We start from the raw sequence: 16,946 nt of genomic DNA on the forward strand, positions 1-16,946 counted from the left end.
CTTCCAAATACCGGAAAATCTTCTAAGTAAGCCTTGATATGACAGCTCCGTGAGTTTATAATCCTAACTGAGCCCTGTAATAGCATAGCATCTCACTTCTACTTCCTTGAAAATTGTGGGTAAGACTTAATCCTGCTTCTGAAGCAGAATCAGGCCTAAATGTGTGGCTCACTAATTTTCTTTTTTGTTAGAGAGCCCCCTGTTGCATAATTTGTGTAATTAAAGTATGTATAGCTTTGCTAAGCAATTCTCCTAGAGCCACTAAAATGTGTGAGTGTTTTAGAAATTATATTGGCATAAAATACCAACCTCTGATTTTCCTTTTGGAGTGTTCCATCTTACGGAGCCATTTTATAAGTATGTATCTAGAAGAGCGACTTAACACAGCATTAAGTCGCTAAATTCTCGGGTTCTTCATTCTAATGTATAACTGCTGTTAGCTTATTGAGAGAGCCTGGGCAAACAGCTTAAACTTTTTGTTTCTTAAGATCATTTCCAAAATGAATACAACAGACTCTCATGACGAAGATTTACATGCAAAGATTTAGATATGGAATCACCGCATACAATACTTGGAAGGGAAAGAACTTTAAGAATTATTCAGGCTTATGACCTCATTTTAAAGATTATGAAATTGAAGACCGAGAAAGATGCAACATGCTTTAGGTCACACAGTTCTTGGTAGCTTAAGCAGAAACACAGCCTAGGCCTCCTGATTCTACGATCAGTGGTTTCTCTGGTATAAGGTTTAATTTTTCTATTAAAGACTATATTTTAGGCTTTTTAAAAAAGTTCTAACAAAAGCTAGTAGGTACAAAATGACACAGTTTATAGAAGCTTCCCATTCAAGCCTCACAACCACTCAGTAAGACAGTTACTAGTTATTATCAACACTCACTATATGCCTAATTTGTAGATGCATAAAGAGAAGCTCAGGCTGCTGAGGAAGTGGTCCAAGGTCACATTAGCATTCTAGCTCTGATCTCCGAAATTTGAAATTCATTTTCTTCTTCGGACCTTTTCTTTACCCCGCCATCTTTAAATTTGGTTCACGTCAGATCAAATGAATTATAAAGTCTTCAAAAAAAAAAAAAGACTATTAATGCTTTCCCCAAAATGTCCCCAATTAGCATATAAGCTAAGCATTTCTTCACTGGCCACTTCCCCAGATCCTGTTCATCTGACATCTATTTTCAAATAAAACAGGATTCCTTAGAACAGTAGGAATTTCTCACACTGGTTTATTGCATAGGAAAAGAGAGTCATAATTCTTTTTGTAACCATAGAAGTATCATCAAAATACAGAATTATTTGTAATGCTAATGAGAATTTTCTTCACCAGGTAGTGCTGTTTGCAAAACATCTGGTGCACCATGCCAAAAATACATGGGAGCTGAAAGGCAGGATGCAAACTTTGCCTCAGGATCTTCTCCACCAGGTAATTTCAAGACAGGCATTGCCTTTAATATATGTATTAGATGTTGCAGCATCTGATAGTCACATAACTAATTTCTTTAATTAGTTTACCCCTTGTGCATCTTGGCTTCAAGGATTCAATTAAACACAAAACTTGCAACTCAGTGCTAGAGTATTCATTAACCTGCAAGTTATCTTTTAAAACAACTATAGTCTAGGGAAAATTTCATGAAGATATGAATTTGCCTTTGTCCTGAATATATATAATTTGAATCACATGCCAAAGGAGAAGAGTCTATAAACAACGTTTATTCTTAGCAATGATTCACCGTACACACAGAGACACACACACACAAACACACACACGTATCTTTACATCTTACCAATTTCTTTGTTTACCTATAATAAAACTTTGCAATAGGCCATGTTTTTCATCCCTTCACCAGTCTTCTTGCCTCAGCATTTTATAATTTTATGCATATACAATATACGTATATGTTTATAAAATATGATACATCCTACATACAAGATGCATACAAGGTGAGTTGTCATGCATATACATATTTGTTGTTTTATATGTATACTGCATATATGTGTGTATAAAATTTTAAAATGCTAAGGTAAGAACTGGTGAAGGAGAGGAAGAAAAGCGGTCTCCTGCCGACTTTTTCTACCAAAGCATTTATGTGCTTTTCCTTTTACATCCATCCCTCAGTCATTGGGCACTTACCACATGCCAAACTGCTTATCACATGGGAGACATAAAGAAATAAAACATAATTTCTCTCCTTAGAACGTACTGTCTAGTGGATGGACCTGATATTTTATGTAATAACAGAATGAAGCAAATACAAATGAAAGGTGGGCTCTGTGCTGGGATGTTCAGGAGAGAAGGACACTCTTCTCAATTACAAGGGTCCTTACAAGGTTGCACCATGGAGTGACATGAGAACTGCCCACTTAAGGAAAAGTGGGATGCAGTCTCCCAGGAATAAGTCTGAGAAAGGCCTTCTAAACAGACAGGAAAGGAAAAGCACAAAGGTGTCAAACATCAAGGTTATGTCAGGCTGTGGAAGTCCTCCAGGGCAGCGATCCTAGGTGTCTTACTATCATTTCTCATATGTCACACTCATGATCAATAAAATTAAATCAATCAAACAGAACAATAAATGAATGAACTGTGTTTGGAGAGTGTTACCAGCTTATTGGGTCAAGAAAATAAGATATATGGAGATATATGATAGAAATCAGAACAAATCACTAGCGAATAGAATGCATTGCTGTGGAATTTGTGCCTCATCCTAAAGGCAACAGAGAGCTATTGAAAGTTTTTTAAGAGAACTGTGATAGAAATTAATCTATAAAGTCATGTACTATTGTAGCTTTTAATGAAAATAATTGGGTTAAATGTGGTACAACAGAGTAGTAATCAGATTCATTCATTACATTAAAATTAAATAGTATTAAACTAAATTTCAATACATTAAAATTACATGGGGATGGAACTGTCTTACTACAACTTTCTTAAATGGATATAAATAGCACTTGGGACGAAGCTCCAAGAGATCAAGTTCATAGGTGTTACACTTACTCTCACCAAGTTTATAGCTCTTTACAAATGTTATTGAAAAGTTATCTGTTTTCATAAGTAGAAGAACACATATAAATATCCACAAACTCTCCCACGGCTATACATAACACACAGCATGCGACTAGCAGTGTAAGACCTGGATTTGGTGTTGCTATTACCATTAACTTGGTCTAAGATCCTGGGCTTTTCCTCCCCTTGCTAGGCTCCAGTTCCCTAATCTATAAAAGGAGGGGGGAAATGGTGCCCTCCATGGTCTGGTTTAGCTCTGATAGTCTGTGATTCCAATGTGGTCTCTGGAATGGCCTCTGTTAGTTTCCACACTTAGCACAGCAGAGGGCTAGGGAGTGATGAGCCTCATAGTATTGTCAGAGGGAAAAATACCACATCCTTTTCTTTACTCACCTAAAATTGAACAAATACAGGTATAAAGTGAAAAATGAGGCAGGAAGCTACAAGGGAACATTGCATTATGTTTAATGCTACTTTTGGAAATATATTAGGCTTCAAATTTGGAAATCTGTGTAGCTCTTCAAACAGATGTTATATTTTACCCCAGAGATGACCCCATTTTAGATGATGGCAATCCAGTATGTATAATAATATTCCTAATCAACTTCCTAAATTACTTGAGAGTTGTAGGAGATAAAAAGTGTAATACAAAAGAAAGATGGTGACATCCCAGTAACTATATTAAGAGCTAGAGAGACTGTGAGCACATTTACTTTTATCCTTAGCTATGTTTGAAAGAGAGACACTTACATAAGTAGTATCAGGATTTAAAAGAACCAAATGTCTCAAGAGTAGAAGAATATTTGACTTATAACCAAAATCTTGATTTTAAATTTTAATTATTTAAGTAAATAACTGTAGAAACATAGGTTAATTACTAATTTACTGTCTCTTAGTTTGGTAGTCATCTTTGAAACGGAAATAAAAATACTTACTGATACGATTATTTTGAGGTATACAAAAATACACTATAGTAATTACTTGGCATGGTTTATGGCACACAGTATGTGCTGAATAAATGCTAGCTTTTTTTCCTGGGACTTTTCAATAACGTTTGTAGAGCACTGTTAAGAGTAGAAGAGTGTAGGCTGGGCATGGTGGCTCACACCTGTAATCCCAGCACTTTGGGAGGCAGAGGCGGGTGGATCACGAGGTCAGGAGTTCGAGACCAGCCTGACCAACATGGTGAAACCCCGTCTCTACTAAAAATACAAAAATTAGCCAGATGTGGTGGCAAGCGCCCATAATCCCAGCTACTCAGGAGGCTGAGGCAAGAGAATCACTTGAACCCAGGAGGCAGAGGTTGCAGTGAGCTGAGACTGCCATTGCACTTCAGCCTGGGCGACAGAGCAGGACTCCGTCTCTGAAAAAAAAAAAAAAAAAGAGTAGAAGTAGAAGAGTGTAAGTTGTTTAACACTTTCTCATGATGTACGTAGTAGTGCCAAACATACTCTAGGTTCTCAATGAACAAAAAACACAGATGAATTTTTAAATTAGCATGAACATTTTAACATGTGATTTGCATTATCTGAATAGGACAATCTGACGTTAATTCTAATCAATATGGTAGGCATTTATTTCATTTGGTAAATAAATACAAATAGCAGTAGAGTGGTTCTCACATCATTTCATTTAGTGCCCAGTAGTATGTGTTTCTGGAAAGATGTGTAAAGAGACAATTTTTTCAAGAGCAGATACTGAGAGGCTCTTGAAGTGCATTCCCTGGTACCATTCCGAGAGAGCATCAATGTCACTAAGACTTGGCAGCAGGGAGCAGAACTCATCTGTGTGACTTCCAAGAAACACAGAGACAGCCACTTACTGCAGCCACCAGCAGAGAAGTAGGTATGGGGGACACAGCCTCTTCTCATGCCTGCCAGCATCTGAAACAATATCCCTCTTGATTTTGTGTTTGCTTAGATCAGAGTGCAGACTCAGGGCACTCACGTAACCTGCCACTGGGAATGTCTTAGAACTTCAACTGTGCTTTGCCAACCAAAGCCAAAGGATGTTAAGATTGTGTAGCAAGTTGGGTCAGGTAGAAAATGCTTTTCTTATTCAAGCCCTTCAAGACCTTTCTCAATTGCAACTTTCTTGTGGTCTCCTAACAGGATCCCCCTCTGCCACCCAAGTCTGAATGTCAAAAGCACTCTCTGGTTTTGCCAAAGGAAAGGCAGCTTCCTACCTTGCATTACATTGATTTGTGTCTCAATTGTGTCTATCTCCTCTACTCGACCATGATTTCCTAGAAGGCAGGGAGTCTAAATTCCTCCTTTTAGAAACAGTCAGTTTAATTAAAGGTGTGTTAGAGGGAAGAATCAGGAGAGGAAGAAGGGAAGGGGGAAACAGTTCACATGTATGAAAATAAGAGAAATAAATTACTATGTCTGAAAGCAGCCACTCTAATAATGATGTTGATTTTTATACTCCTGGCTTGTCAAACAGATAATTATGAGAAGGTTCCATTTGAAAAATAAATTAGAGTATCTGGGTCTTAAAAAAGAAAAAAGAAAAAACACTGCTTGGAATGTTATTAATATATAAATGATCTAAAACTTGACAGTGACTCTTCTCTTGGGTTCTCATAATTGGGCAATGCTTCGGAAGATGGTAGAAAGAAGTCCAAATCTGGGCATAATCCCGTACTTCCCCAGACCGGTGACAATGTCAGACTTTGAAACAGTAAAATATGAGAGAAAAAAAACCTGTATATTTTACAAACTAACAGAAAGAAGGAGGGATTTTATGAATCAATTATTCCAGCACCTTAGCTTTAGATGAAGGATATGAGGTTGTTCCTTTAAGTATTTCATAGGCTTTGAAAGCTCTGTGAGTCTGCATATGGCAATCCTTCTGTCTGGAATTACTTCTCCTGTGTTTGACCCACCTCCATTGCCGTCTTTTCCTTGAAACCTTCTCTCATTCCTCCAGTCAGTTTATTCATCCTTCTTAAAGACCCGTGGATCACTTTTAAACACTTTTATTTATACACTGATATATGTTGGCTTTCTCAATTAGATCATGAATTTATTTTGGGCAAAAACTATGTTTACCCTACTCACCCCAAACACCTAGCACAATGCCTGAAAAAAAGAGTACTTCACAAATTAATATTGAGTTGAAATATCTAAGTTCACTGGAAGAGATGAGGGAAGAGGACAGCATCAACTTACCTCCTCACGAAGCTTAAGACATCTGACTCTTGTTTATAACAGCCCTCGCAGATTAATAATTTTAAACTGTAAAGCACACTGGCACCACTTAAAGACTGGCTTGTGAAGGATCACTCAAAGAACAGGCTATATTTTGATGGAATGGAAGGAGGAGCTTGTCCTCTATACTGCAGTATTTTGGAAAAAGAAGTGGACTGAGAAAAATGCAGTCCTTCCTTTCTTTTCCTAACTCCCCCCACCCCACATTTTTCTCTTATTTCTCCTTGTCTTCCTTTATGTGCTCCTCCTCTTTCTCCTTTGCATAAAGTATTGATAGTCATATCCTTAAAATACTACAAAATCTCTCTGCTTTCTACATGCATTACTCCTTCTCTAGAACTATGTGCCTACACTTTACCCAAAAGGCCAAGTGTACTTCGTGATGGCTGCCATGAAAAATAAGAAAAAAGAAAAGCTGGTTAGATATTAATGCACTTGTGTTTAAACCACAATGTATGTCACTTTTTGTGGGGGTTGTACTATACATTGGTGCTTGTTTATCTTGGCAAATGAGGTAAGGTAGGTAACAATATTTATAGATTTGAGAAGATATCTCTTAATGCCATTCTGGAAAAAAAATGCAGCTGGTGTATTTTGCTAGAAAATACTCTCAAGGAAAAACAATAAGGTAAAAGGCTCTTAAGATATTTTTTGCAACAAACAAATACACTTCTGTATAGATATACCAGATGCTTTCTTCAAAGCCACACAGAGTAGATTTTCAATGGTAATAAAATGATTGTCTCCGTTGCCACTATTCTATTTTAGTTAAATAGCATTAGCAATTTTAAGATAATCTCATTTTGGAAGTATTATAATTACCTTAAGAATTTGGCCTTCTCTTTGCTTGCATATGTTCATAGCAGCATATTCACAATAGCTAAAAAGTGGAAGCAACTCAATGTCCATTGATGGATAAATCAATAAACCAAATGTGGTATGTACCAACAATGGAATATTATTCAGCCTTAAAAAAAAAGGGGAATTCTGTCACCATGGATGAACTTGAGGGCATTATGCCACATGAAATAAACCAGCCACAAAAAGGCAAACACTGTATTATTCTTCTTGTATGAGGTATTTAAAGTATCATATCCACAGAAGAATAAAGTAGGGTGGTGGTTTCCAGGAGCTGGATAAGGGGAAAATGGGGAATAGCTGTTCGGTGGGTATAGTTTCGGTTCTGCAAGATGAAAAAGTTTTGGAGATCCATTGCACAGCGGTGTACTTAATATTACCAAACTGTACACTTAAAAATAGTAAAGATGGTAAAGTTTATCTGTCTTATCTCCATGAAAAATAAAGAACTGGATCTTCTTTGAAACAAAATGCCTGCAATTATTTCAACCTCACCCCTGCCATTTAGGTTTTGATTACCACTCTTTAAATAGTTACCACACAATGTACAAATATTTCTCAAAGTAATAATCAAGTTGGCTAGAAGACATTCAATTCATTTATTGGGTTCCTATTATGCCTAAAGTAATGAGTTTGGCCCTAGGGTGAAAGGGGGAATGAGGGAAGGCATTTCGCCACCATGAAGAGGGTAGTGCTGGGTGGGTCTTAGTGACCACAGGTAAGGAAAGACATGACTCCTGTTGATACGGAATACAACAACCTGCTTCTGTACTATAACCAGTGTATTGGGAGCATAATTGTTATTGGAATTTCTCAACCTTTGAGTTTTTCAAACAATTGGGTCTATGCTCAATATCAACAGTTTTTAAATTCCACTGAACACTTCTCTATTTCAAGAGATACCTGAGGTTTTCATGTTAACCTCAAGTCACAATGGAGTCCACCCACTTTCCCCAAGAACCAGATATTATTTTGAAGATATCCTGTAAGCCAAAGGAATGAAGGAACAGATGATATGAGTTATCTTGAGAACTCCAACATAAATGAGATCTGAATGGAGAAATTACTTGGATCACTCTAACAAAGGCAAAAACGGCCTTTACCACCCACAATGAATCCCAGAGATAAGCTCGCCCTACTTACACAGGAGCTGGGTTCTGAAAAGAGAAACTTCGGCGGTACCTGTAAGCAGTTGTAGGTGAAACCTTTCCATTTAAAGTTTGTATCAGGTTGATTTTCTTGGAAATCAAAATAGAAAGGAGCTGATTAGATCTTAGCTAAAGGGGAGAAACAAAATAGCTGGAGTCCCTGATGGTAAAGCTGTATTAAAAAGAAAACGTGTGAAGGAGAATTTAAAAAGCATATAGCACTTTATTCTTGTATTTCTATTGCCAATGTGACTAGAAAACTAAAGAAAACCAAGAGACTCCTTTTATACTGTTATTCTACTTCCTGTAATGAAAAATGACAGGGAGAAGTGGAAAATCAGTTCAAAATACAAAACCTGCTCAACAGAAAACAATTCTGATAGAATCACAGAATCCTGGGGTTGGAGGGTCAAGTTGCCCAACTCAAGTACCAAGCGTTTCTCCAATGATGACTTGTATTATCATAAAGTGTATAATAGACTTGTATCTAGACTTAGACTTACGTAAGCTTTCTATTATCTAGAAATGTTGTTGAAATACTAAACTCAACATGTCAAATCAGCCTAACTTGTCCCATCGCTTGTCAGATAACAGCTGGGATAACAGCATTAACCTTCACCAGGTCATTTCACAGGAAGCACAGGGCATCCTCTCTGACTACAGCCTCTCCTTCATGTACCCCAAGCACAGCACACACATATCAATACACATGTACACTATGCTGTTTCCACAATGTCTCTTTGTTGTCTTTTATCTGTTCCCACTGGCAGCCCTTTATCCAGGCATTCCATCACCGTTCACCTCGGCAGCACCACATAGATCACGTCTGCTTACCTGTGGCATCTCCCTCTTAATTCCCATTCTTCAAGGGACTTATTTCAACCACCATCTTTCAATGTTTACTGACACCAGTTATGTCCCAGGAGCTGTCCTAAGTGCTAACAAAGATGCAAAAATGAATGATGACTTTTGCCTTTAAGTAGCTGAGAGTCTAATGGAGGTAACACAACCTAATAAATAAGTGTACTACAGGTCAGAATAAACCAAATACAATCTTGTTCAAAGTGTTGTGGGAGTATTGATTCATATGATGGAAGAAATGACAGTAAGGCCAGACCTTAAAGAATAAGAGACATTCCAAAAACACAACTTAAAATGTGCTTTTCTCTTGCCATGTTTTCAAAAGGCAAGACCAGAACTGGCTAGGCACATTGAGGTATGTATGGTAGGTGAGAGATAAGAAATGTTCAGCTATTTTCAAAGATAATTTGGAATATGTAAGAGAAATTATGAAAAGGTAACAACCAAAATAATTTTTAAGTAGAAGAGGTAAAAATTATGCTATTTACATGAAGAAACATGGAGCAGATTTTAAAAATCATATTAGCAAATAAAATAAAATAGGGGAATAGAATATAGTATTATGAGAAAATGCAGAATGCAAAACTATATAATACATATAATCTCAATTTCATTTAAAATTGTATGTTGCACATATGTATGATAATTTTTATGTGAGTACATACAGGAAGTATGTTATATAGATGTATATAGGGGACTTATAAAAATACATATACACTTATACAAATACATAAAGAATGAATGTGCAAACTGCAAATATCCACCCTGCTTCTCCCTATTTGGTGATTTATGAAAGATTAAAATTTTTTTCCTTGTATTTTTGTGTATTTTCTACATTTTCTATAATGCAGATTTTACAATTGTAAAATAGGCTTTACAGTGATAACCAGATACTCATTTCTCCAATGTATATTATTTTTAAAGAAGAAATAACACTTGGATAAACAAATAATAATATGTAAGAAGACAAAGCAAGTCTATGCAGAGAAGCTTATGGACAAGTGAGCACGAAAGTGTGTGGTATATGAAGGGGATGTTGTTAAGGTCTATAGCAGCAGCAGCAGCTAGTAAATTATTCCTAACATTAATTTTTTAAGTTTCCACTAGAACACTGGGTTTTTGGTTCTGTTTTTTGTTTGTTGTTTTTGATACAGGGTCTCACTCTTGCACTCATGCTGGAGTTCAGTGATGCAATCTCGGCTCACTGCAACCTCCACCTCCCAAGCTCAAGTGATCCTCCCACCCCTGCCTCCCAGGTAGCTAGAACTACAGGGGTGCGCTAACATGCATGGCTAATTTTTAAATTTTCTGTAGAGGTGGGGTCTCCCTAGGTTTCCCAGGCTGGTCTCGAACTCCTGGGCTCAAGCAATCCTCCCACCTCAGCCTCCCAAAGTGTTGGGATTACAGGTGTGAGTTACCATGCCGGGCCTCCATGGAATTTTAAGAATGTCTATTCTAATCAAAGGATGGCAGGCAGTGGTAATAATAAGAGGGTCAAGTTTCCCATCTTTATGGTACATCACTGTGAAACATACTCTTAGAGGTGAAAAATTGCCAGGGGAAAATGTCAATCCTTAGGAATCCACAATAGGATCCCTCAAAGATCAGTGTCATCCAAGAAATATCTCCAATTTCCTGAGATAATCTTCACTTTCCTCGTGCTTTTGTAGCGCCCTCCATAGCCCTGTGTTAGCCTATAAAACTTGGGTTGTAATAATTACAGTTTATAATATTGTCTCTCAATTATTTCGTTTGATCCTCACAGGTGTCCTTACAAGTATTACAGATGAGAGAAACTGAGAGCAAGAAAGTTGAAGTCATTGGTAAATGGAGGCACTGATGCTCAAGTCTCCAGATTCTTATTCAGTGATCTGTCTACTCTACCATGAGGATTCTTATATAAACTATTGTTTAGAACATCTTCCTTATTAATTTTTATTTTATCCACTGCTTTTCATATGGGAACCACAAGAAATATTTCCTGAATTAAACTGAAATTTTAAAGATGGACAACTTGAAACTTTGTTGAGAAAGCAGCCTAACATTGAAACTGTGCCATATGAACTGCACTGATTAAATGGGCACATTACGTTTATAAGACCCTATCCCTTACGAGAGTCAGGACGCATCACAGGGTGACTGTATATTCCATTGGACCTGATGTGGTCAGAGAGGTCAATAAATGCTCTTCTCTGCAGACAGACAATCAATTCCTGAGGCCAGGTGGTATGTTGCAAAGACCAGACTGTCAAGTCAAATGACACAGATACAAATTTAGACTCAGCTTCTCTAACTCTGGGCAAATTTCTTGATTTCTCAAATATTAGGTTCTTATGAAAAATGAGATAATCACAACTATCTCAAAATTATTCTAATAAATAAATAAATGAATATAAGTGCATACTGTTGGTACTCAAAATAATATTGTCCTTCCCTCCTGTTGTACACAGAATTCTAAGATGGCCCCAAGATTCTCGTCCCCTAAAATGCGTACCCTATATAATCCACTCCCCTTCGACATAAGTAGGAGACTATGAATATGATGAGATATCACTCTCTGGATTGTGTTGTGTAAGACCCCTCCTTAGCAGATCAGAGAGAGAGTCCTAATGGCCTTAAAGGAGAAATTGGCATGTTGTGAACTGCCTGTGGGAAGGGCCATGGGGCAAGGTCCTGTAGGAACTGAGAGAGCATTGCTGACATCTGGCAAAAAAGAAAAAAAAAAGAAAGAAAGAAAGAAAAGAAAAGAAAGGATGTCAGTCTTGCAAACACAAGGAATTGAATTTTGCCAGCAGCCCGAAAGAACTTGCAAGAGGATCTGAGCTCCGTGTGAGAACCAACAGCATGGCAAACACTTTGCAGTTTTGTGAGAACCTGAGTAGAGGACCCAGTGAAGCTGTGTCCGGGTTACTGACCCACCGAAACTGAGATATGAGCATGTGTTGTTTTAAGTAATAATTTGTTATGCAGCATGAGAGAACTATTACACCTTCCCTAAATGAAATGAGTCGGGGTGGTCTGTAGCATTGGTGAACTCCCTGAGGGTACCATATCATCTGATTTCCCACACAATTTCTAGGGAATGGTACCCTTCAGATCGTCGAACATGAGAATCCAGCTGTCATCAATCTCCTCCCACCCCCTCGCTCCAACGCACACATATGTTCTATCCAGGGAATTCCTAGAAAGGGCATTGATTCATCATTTTTAGATTCATTGTTTTTGAGAGCACCCCAGGGACCCTGGCACCCTAGTCATTGTGCTGAGAAAACAGAATCACAGTACTTTAGATATAGAATGATCCTTAAAGATATTTGGGAGTAATCTTCTCCTGATCCTCATTTTAGATGAAAACAGGCCCAAAGTGTCTTCTTTCACCTCCTACAAATAGTCAACTGCAGAAGGACAAACAAGTTTTGTGTGGCCTGAAGCTTATATAATTTGGGAAACTCTCCTTAAAGAAAATAATACAAATTTACAAATATCAAATTATTTACCAAGTAAATATTTACTAAATATAAGAAAAAGAATTTAGACCAAATTGCACATTTGAAAAATTAACATCACAAAATTCAGACACAGCTTTAATACCTTTTCTTTATAATTTTTGTCTGTAAATGTTTTCATCCTGTAACATAAATGTTACAATATTTTCTGTAAAATAGACGATCAGTCTCACCTCCAATGTGACTAACTTATTTTTAATTGTGAAAGTTAAGAATTGTTAAATTCAGCTTTACCACTCATTATTGCTAATGTCATGTAAATATTTAGACTAGTATCAAATTTGATTTTAAAACAAACTCAGTTTCCTTGATTTCTCAAATATTTCACATATGAGCTAAGAAACATGGGAGAATTTTCCACGATTAATTCCTGTACACTTCACCTCCCCATGGGGTATGTTCACAACACAATTCGATCTCTTGCCATGCACTTTTGTGTCATGCCCCACACTGAGTCAGCACAGTGGGCAGTTTCAGTATTTCTGGCCATTTCGACATCAGGAGGGCTGGCAATGATTTACTAGTAAGTGACTGTAAACATAAATGATAATCCTACCAAAACCAAGCTAAATGTATCCCCAATTCAACTTCTCCTTAGCCAGAGCCAAAACTGGCAATGACGAATCCACCACCCTTAAACAGAGAAAAACTGATAAAGCGAATGGCCGAGTGGAAAAAGATAGCAACCTTAACCAATTGTGGAAAAAAAAATTCTCACTTTTGCGAATTAAAAAAACCCAGAAAACAAAACACACGTGAACACCCTCCGGGAGCCCCTCCCAGAACTTGGAAGGGGCTGTGCAAGTGAGGAAAGTGAGGAACTGATGAAGCTGTGGTTTGATTAGCCTCTGTTCAGCGGAAGTGAAGGACATCAGCTTTTCCTTGAAAAACTGAGACAGATCAAGCTCTTTGTGGAATAAGAAAAACAAGGCATGGAAAGGTTACGTAACTTCCCAGTCTCATAGCCAGTAAAGTGTACAGGTAAAGTTGAACTCAGGAAGCCTGAATGCTGCCTTCACACTTTTTACCAGTGTGCTACACAGACTGCCATAGGAGTAAGCTTGAGATTGTGCATGTGTGCGTGCAGGCATATGTGTACATGTGCAGGTATACATGTATGTGTGTGTGTGCATGTGTATGTACCTGGCAGAGAGGAAAGGAAAGGAGTGTTCTGTGATCAATCTTCATATGGAGTTGACCTTTTTGAGTTCTTGTTTGTTCTACTTGATTACAGTTAGAGTCTTTAGGAATAAAATTGGGTCATAGAGTTGATTTTTAAGTACCATAAGGAGCAGTTGTGCTACTCGAAATACAGTTTGACTCTGTTGTGGTTGCAAAGCCAATCTCAAAGCATTTCCCCCAGAATGCTGTTTATTAGTTTAAAACCCCTATGATCAGGATATTAAAAAAAAAACAAGAAAGATAATCTAACTCATGATGGCTTCTCTATCCATTTAACTGGGGTAGCAGTACATCTATCCAACTGCTTTTCAGGTCTATGCGCATGTTTCTCAGTGGTGCTGTCTTAGCCATTGAAGGGTTTAAAGAGCACTGAAGAAAAAGTCAGGAGAACTGGCCTGAGGTCCCATTTTCACAATTATTCCATCTTTGACACTTTGGACAACTCCAGCTCCTATCCCCGTCTTGGTCTCATTTTCCTCAACAGGATACGTGATTTTACAGCTGTTCCAATGTTCTATGATCTATAAAGCATAAAGTCTCTATTTTCTACTTTAAACCACAAATCAGAAAGCTTTAGAAGAACATTCCAGGCTGTGAAGTTGGGGGAATATTCTGGGTTTATCTCAGATCTTTCTCATTTAGTGCAACACTAGTTTTTTTAAAAAAACTTCATTTCTTTGACTGCTAAATGAAGAATGAATTTGTAATTACTGCTAAAGGAAATGCAGTGAAAATTTTAATTCTGAAATTGAAAACTACTTAAAAGAGACAGGAGAGCTTAGCAAAAGCCTCTAAAAGAGCCTGGCCATCTGGCTTCTTACTCCCAGGACTGCTCACTGTGATAATCCCCAGGCTTGGTGATGTCCTGAACTTGCAAGTTTCGGGAAGTTGGCGATCCATTTTGACCATGTGGTATCACAGATAATGTACTGGAAACCCAATTTCTGGTCCCAGAGCAGCATTGTTCGGCCAGCGGGCTATACATGAGCCTCCTGGGCCTTACTTTTCTCCTCTGTACCTAGTAACTTCCTTAGGTCTTTCTCTCTCAGAAATTCTGTTTTCTAAAAGGCAAGTTACTCTGAAGGATGAAACAGCTTTGCTTTTCTGATAAAGTATATCAAGCCTAAATCAAAATAAGCATTTCTTCTCCTGTTCTTCTGTTTGGGCTCTGAGGATACAATCTGCTTCTGTCGTTTTCCCAGTGCAGAGTAATTTTCAATGTGTTACCATGCTAAGCCTTGTTATCACATTTTCAGAAGCATAAATGATAAATAACATTTGCTTAACCAGCTTTTACAATTCCCTGGCATTTTTTAAAAGAATATTTATTTTGAAGAATATTTTTTGAAACAACACAATTTGAAGAAACCAACACACCACAGCGAATACGTCTACTTCTCTCAGTTAGCCCAAGCAATTCTCAAAGTTTTCTCCTCGTCTTTATTGAACACTCACTTCACGCCAGGCTTCGTGCTAGGGGTTGGAGCTCTGAAGGAAACAGAAGAACGTGACCTCAGGACGATACTGTCATAGTCCATGTCTTCAAGAAGCTCACTCCCATTGTAGATGGTGATCCCACTTAAATTAATAAAGATGAGAAGCCTCCTGGGCCAAAAATTAGATACTTTGTTGTAGAGCAGTAACATACCAGAGAGGAACATTCACCTTCCTTTGCGCCTAGCTTTGCCTCTGGGATACAGTGGTACTGAGAATCAGAGCTTACTGCTGTAAATTAGGGGTTCTCAAATAGTCATACACAGCAGAATCAAGTGGAGGGCTTAGTAAAACACGGATTGCTGGGCCTTACTTCCAGATTTCCAATTCAAAAGGTCTCGGGTGGAGTCAAGAGGTTTTAGTACTAGTGAGCTCCTGGGTGCTGCCGATGCTGCTGATGTGGGGCCCACAATTGGAAAACCTCCGTTGTAAACGAGCAATCATGAATCAGCTAATTTGTCTGGAGCAAGGCCTTGACTTCGGTAGTTTTACAAAGCTCTCCAGGTGTTTCTAAGGTGTATCCAGGCTGGACAGCCACTGGGTTAGATTGCACAATGTCAGTTTCCCAAAATAACTGCATGTTCAAGATACTTTTAAGATTATACATGTTTCTGAGTAGCCTGTCTGATCAACGATTTCTTGCCCTGTAGATTGAAATTCTAGGTAAAGTTATGCTTAAGGTGGCATTCCCAGAAAAAACTAGAACGCATCCCCCTTTTTTGGGTAGCTGACTATATGCAAACTGCTGTCTCCCAACACAGACTGCGTTCCAGTGCTGGAGAACACAAAGGTGGGAAGATATGAAAGGACACAAAGATTAATGTATGAAATTATCTACGTAAAAAATTTCTTGAGTGCTCACTCTATGCTGTGCCAAGAAACTCAGGCTTTTCTTTCTAAAAATTAGAGGCAATGGAGGTGTTTAAGGACGAGAGTGATATAGTCTGAATTGCATCTTATGAATGAATAGTGTGTAATTCTTTAAAAGGTCTTGCAGCAAGAGAAGCCGGGTAGAAGGGGCATAGTTAAGTAAGCACAGGGGAGCAGGGAGAACTCTGGGAAAATGGAGGAAATAAAAGGCTAGCGACTAGAGGAAGTGCCTGTGATAGGACTGCAGACTACAAAAAAATACTAACAATACCACTCTAAAATCATTAGGAAAATAGAAATACTATCATCTTTGTTAAAGAAGTTCATCAAATACAAGGAGCTAACAAAAAATGCTATTTGTGTAGAGAACTAGTTGAGAGGTAGCATTGCCTTTCAGCCAGAAGGTTTAAGGAAGTCAGTGGAATGTGTAAGAGTGAGCAAATTGGCCAGGCGCCGTGGCTCATGCCTGTAATCCCAGCACTTTGGGAGGTCAAGGTGGGTGGATCACAAGGTCAGGAGTTCAAAACCAGCCTGACCAAGATGGTGAAACCTCATCTCTACTAAAAATACAAACCATTAGCCGGGTGTGGTGGTGGGCGCCTGTAATCCCACCTACTCAGGAAGCTGAGGCAGAGAACTGCTTGAACCCAGGAGGCGGAGGTTGCAGTGAGCCAAGATCACACCACTGCACTCCAGCCTGGGCGACAAAGCAAGACTCCATCTCAAGAAACAACAACAACAACAACAACAACAACAACAAAAACAGTGAGCAAATTACTTGCTAGTAACCCCCAGTTCC

At 38.2% G+C, this 16,946-nt stretch overlaps 1 protein-coding gene and 1 long non-coding RNA gene across 3 annotated transcripts in view; one reads left to right on the forward strand and one right to left on the reverse strand.

Moving 5' to 3' along the window:
* Positions 1 to 16,946, reverse strand: part of FGF12 (fibroblast growth factor 12) — a 585,069-nt gene that overhangs the window by 276,458 nt on the left and 291,665 nt on the right. The gene's annotated exons all lie outside the window — the stretch shown is intronic.
* LOC134809632 (uncharacterized) lies at positions 1,222 to 11,496 on the forward strand. Its single transcript, XR_010155895.1, has 2 exons — positions 1,222 to 1,438; positions 10,861 to 11,496. It is a non-coding gene; the product is annotated as an uncharacterized LOC134809632 (long non-coding RNA).

This window comes from Pan troglodytes, chromosome 2 (assembly GCF_028858775.2).
Source record: "Pan troglodytes isolate AG18354 chromosome 2, NHGRI_mPanTro3-v2.0_pri, whole genome shotgun sequence".
NCBI classification, from domain to species: Eukaryota; Metazoa; Chordata; class Mammalia; order Primates; family Hominidae; genus Pan; species Pan troglodytes.